Consider the following 5553-nt stretch of genomic DNA (forward strand, 5'->3'; position numbering starts at 1 on the left):
AACAATAAAATTATATCTATTTAAAAAAACAAATAAAAAAAGACCTTTTCAAGCTATGACACTTCCACTCACTACTGGTTAGATTTTGAGTTAGAAATGTAACCTCATAGTTTTATTGCTTATCTGCAAAGTAGAGTTGGTATGATTATTAAATGGACATGCTTGTGATATAATTGCTGACAATATATTAGGTACTATTTTATGCTAGAATACCATAGAACTACTGAGAGATAACTGAATGTGAAGGGTTCCTTAAGAATCACCTATCCCAAACCTACATTTTAAAAAATATATATATTTTATTGATTTTTTACAGAGAGGAAGAGAGAGGGATAGGGAGTTAGAAACATCGATGAGAGAGAAACATTGATCAGCTGCCTCTTGCACACCTCCTACTGGGGATGTGCCTGCAACCAAGGTATATGCCCCTGGCCAGAATTGAACCTGGGACCTTTCAGTCCACAGGCCAATGCTCTATCCACTGAGCCAAACTGGCCAGGGCCACAAACCTACATTTAATGGGTGAAGAAATTAAATGAATTGTTAGTGATTACAAAATTACTTATTGGCAGAATTAAAATTTGTATGTAGATTTCTTAATTGATGCTCTAATTTTCATTGATATATTTTAATTCTAGCTCATGAAGAGAATTTTTCTTAGCATAAAAAGGAAAATAAATAGTTAAAATAAGTTGCTGACTACTCATGGCAATTTATAGTTGTAATATCACTTCAATGAATAAAGAATCCATTAAATAAATATTATAGGAACTCTGGATGTTAGATGTAGAACAGGATAAAGTGGCCAGATGGTTCATTTCAATGTAAAAATATTTTTCTTGCCTATTTCAGGACTTTTCAAAATCTAAAAGAAAGCATTTTCTTCTCTGATTTAGGAGGAGAAAAACCAGCACAGCAAAAGTACAACTGTTGAGAATGAGAAGGGTTGGGTTGGGATAAGGTTAAAATTACAACCTCACAAAATTTTATCCTGTAACAAAGAGGGATGGATCTATCCTGATTTTTCAATGGAGAAAATAAATTCAAACAATTAAATGAGATAAATTATTTCAAGTTCTTTTGAAAAGTAATGATTTCTGCATTGCTATAATAAGTATATATGGTACTTATGTTGATTACAAATTCAAAATACTGATTTAAATACTTATGTATGTATGTCGCTTTGCCTTAACAACTTATGTATGCATGTCACTTTGCCTCATTTAGATCATAGATTGGTTGCTCCAGTGCCATCCTTAAACTAGGTCTCATTCACAATACTGAGCATATTAAACACACTGAGTTCATTTACCTTTAGAGTTATTCTATGAAATATGTACCATCTTCACTTTTTGGCAGAAGAAATTGAGGTTCAAGATAATTTAGTTGTTTATTGAAATTACAGAATCAAAGTTTTAATCTAGTTTTCTTTTTTTAAATACTGGGTTATAATTCTGTGAGGTCACTGTGCTTCATTTAGGTCATGGGATAGTCCAGCAGAAGCCTCACTCACACTCACTCTCATAGACAGGCCATGGATTAGAGCTAAACTAGGGCTGATGTTCAGCAGCAAAAACCCATTCATCGCAAGTGATTATTAATCATTTTTAAATATTTAGAAATACTACCGTACTGTTTGATAATTTGCTGCTGCCATGAGCTTCCACGTGGATCCCTTGCACCAGCCTGCTGATACCTAGTTACCTGGAAACTCCTAGATTTTTCCACATTCCAGGGCAGAAAGCATAGCTGGAATAGCAGAAGGTTCCTATACTCTGATCAGGGTTTTGCCCAGTAGCAAAGGAAACACACTATCTCCTGCTTTCTCATTCCATTGACCAAACCAAAGAACAAAGGAGTCTAGGATATGAAGTCTGTAGACTCAGCCTCCTGAGGTACAGAACCAAGCAGGGGAGAGCTGGGCAAATGGAGTATAATCAGAATTGCAGTAAAATGGAAGATTATAACAGAAATTCAGATGAGCTCTAAAGCAATAAATAAATCTGCAATCCTGGCACAGCTTTGGGACCCTAAATTAAGAGAAGAAAAGCAGAGGATTTGGGCTTTAACTCTTTCATGGGCTAGTAGGTTTATACTGCAGTTGTTTCCCCTTCAGATCTAGAGGTTTCTCTAATAAACCTTCTGTGGTCTATTTAGATGCGCAATTTGTCTTTCATTCAACTGTTGAAAAATGTCGATTCTTACCTTCCATTTATTAACAGTCACATTGTTGAAGTGGGAACATCTGCTGAAGAGATGTATTTATGATAATAATCTTGGGGTTAGACTGTGGGCCACAGATGTTCCAGAACCAGGGAATGCTGAGGCATGGGTACTTCTTAGCGAGACCTGTTTAGGAAGGCCTTACTTTCTGTTGCTGAATAAGTAGTGTGCATGTTCTTGTTCAGTTTTTTAAGAGACAAAATGATCTAGCATTTATAAAGATCTTAAATAGAAAAGTAGATTCTTATGTTAAGTCTTCTGAAAGGATGAAGCATGATATAAAAGAGCAGTAATATAGAAGCCCAAGTATAAAAGAATAGGAATTTGAATGTTTTTCAACTCTGACATGAATTTACTTGCATGAGAGTATAACTAGAAACTGTGTGATGAAGGAATTCAGCGTCCAGTGAAAAGCATGTAAATGTAATACCCCTGAATGAATTCTGTGTTCTTATTATACTTCCTCTAAGTTCTATACAGCTGACTAATAATTTGATAGTTACATCATCTCCATGTATTAGTTTTCTAGGGCTGCTATAACAAAATTCCAGACTGGGTGGCTGAAATGACAGAAATGTTTTTTTTCTCATGGAGGGTAGAATTGTTCAACATATAGGCAAGTGTAGTTTCTTCTGAGGCCTCTCTCTTTGGCTTGCAGATGGCTACCTTCTTGCTGTGAATTAACATAGCCATCCCTTTGTCTGAGTTGTTTGTGTCCTAACCTCCTCTTCTTATAAGGACACCAGTCATAATTGAATTAGAGTCCACCCTAATGGCCCTACTTAAATTTAATTACCTTTTAAAGACTCTTTAAATATAGTCATATTCTGAGTTACTGGAGATTGGGGCTTCAACATATGCTCTTTAGGGGAACACAATTTAAAACCTATAGGTTTTTTTCTTTTACTGTGGTGAATATCCCCCCTCCCCGAATATGAACAAGAAAGCATGTAACCTTTGGAGTTTTGGGCAGTCATGTTGTGACCATGGAAGGGAGCCAGGTTTAAGATAATGTTTCAGGAGAGAGTTGAAAAGGATCAGGGTTCTTGTAGATCGATTGAATCAAACCAACCTTGATATTCACCCCACGTATGGACTTTCTAACTATGTAAACCAATAAGGTTACTTTATTGTTTGAGCTATATTCAGATTGTCTTTTTGCAGCTGAATATATTCTGATACAAAACAGTAATGCTTTGTGCTTTCTAATCTTTCAGAGATAACCTCCCATCAAATCAACAAATTTGTGTTTATCTACCATGTATTTGCCAGTCACTCTAATAGGTTCAGGGGATGTAACATTATACAAGCTAGGCTGTGTGTTTTAGATATGTGGATATTTATTAATGTGTGTCTATTTATGAAGGTGTGTACAAGTGTATATTTATAAATATCCATGTGTCTAGGTGTACATATATATATAACTATGTGTTTATTGGTTATATGTATCTATTTATGAATGTGTGCATGTATAACAAAGGCATTAAGTAGAGGTTTGGCTCTGTCCATATTATGAGGCCAGGCCTAAGCAAACATATATAGTTACCTTCAGAAACCATTATTATAAAGGGATTTTCCTCTACTTGTCAAAAGGTTATCTTAGGATAAATGGAACATTTACCAAATTCTTTAAAGTTTATTGCAAACATCAGCAGCAATCCTTTCTGGCTCCTTCTCTCTGGACTCCTGAAAGAACATTTTAGGCCTGCTGTCCTTCTGCCAACAGTTAAGTTCCAAGAGCAGAAAGAAGTTATGGTTTGAACATAAAACAAACTCTGAACTGACCCTTTGAGTACCAGACTTAATTTATTGTCATAAAGAAATCAATTTATAGACTAAGTCTTCCATATAGAACATATCTGCAATGTCTGGCTCTAGGTTTATTATGTAGTAGGCTGTTAGCAAGACAGTCTGATGGATATGACAGGAGATTCAGCATAAAGAACTATTTGAGAACACAATCCTATCTAATAAAGAGGAAATATGCTAATTGACCCTCATGCCATCACAACAATGGTGGTGCCCACAGCCAATAAGGAGGAAATATGCTAATTGACTGCCACACCCTCAAAGATAGCAGTGCCCAGAGCCACAAGATGGTGGTGCCCAGTCCTAGGAGCAGGCCCAGCCTTGCCGTGCACCTGCCTCTGGAGTCGCCCAATCCCTGCAGCCCCCCAGCCACCCAGGGCCAGCCCAAGATTCAGGCAAGCCTGGGTTGGTGGCTACCCAGCCACCAAGGGCCGCCTGAGGCTCAGGTAACCAGGGCCAGCCAAGGCTTGCACTGCCGGTAGTGGCAGCAGCAGAGGTGTGATGGGGTGTCACCTTCCCCTGATCGCCGGGTCGCCTCTCACCCCTGAGGGCTCCCAGACTATGAGAGGGGGCAGGCTGGGCTGAGGGAACCCCCCTCCAGTACATGAATTTTCATGCACTGGGCCTCTAGCATTGAAATAATGGTTTGAGAATAGACTAGAAGAAATACTGCCTTGCAGGGCAGGATTAATTGATAAATGAATCCCAGAAATCAGTCATTACCCAGATTCAGAGAAGAAAGCCTTGTTTTCAGCTATAGAAAGCAGTGTCTGATTATTGAGAACTGACAGAATTTGAATTTAATAAATGGAAGAGGCTTATTAATCAGATTACACTTGGCTGCTAGCTGAAGAAAGCCTGCAAACAGTGGCTCTTGCACACAAAAAGCCTAGGAAGAGGCAATCCATGGTAGTAGCAAGCACCTAAGCTCCTGTGATCTTCCTGCTTTACCACATGTAGTATGTATACCTTTCAGCTTTATGGTCATAAGGTGGTTGCTGCATTTTCAGCCTTCAGGTCTCCCTATTTTCTAGGTAGGAAGACAGGAAAAGTATAAATAAAATGGAAAAGGTTCTGTCTTGGCCAGTGTGGCTCAGTAGGTTGGAGCATCACACCATACACTGAAATGGTGTAGGTTTTATTCCTGGTCAGGGCACATACCTAGGTTGTGGGTTTAATCCCCAGTCAGGGCATGTACAGAAGGCAACCGATCAATGTTCTCTCTCACATCAGTCTCTCTCTCTCTCTCTCTCTCTCCCTCTTTCTCCCTCTCCCTCCCCCCCTCTCTTTCTCTATCTCTCTTTCACTCTCTCATTTCCCCTCTTTCTAAAAACCAATACACATATCCTTAGGTGAGGATTTAAAAAAAAAGTTTCTTCTCTTCATGATGATTTGCATTTTCATTTTTTGATGACAACCTTCCCCCAGGACATTTTTGTGGAACTTTTCACATGGCCATCCCTAGCTTCAAGGGTGGCTGGGAAGTCAAGTATCTCCCTTTCTAGCTTCAATAGTAGAGGA

This window comes from Myotis davidii, unplaced genomic scaffold (genome assembly GCF_000327345.1).
Source record: "Myotis davidii unplaced genomic scaffold, ASM32734v1 scaffold1384, whole genome shotgun sequence".
Classification (NCBI taxonomy): Eukaryota; Metazoa; Chordata; class Mammalia; order Chiroptera; family Vespertilionidae; genus Myotis; species Myotis davidii.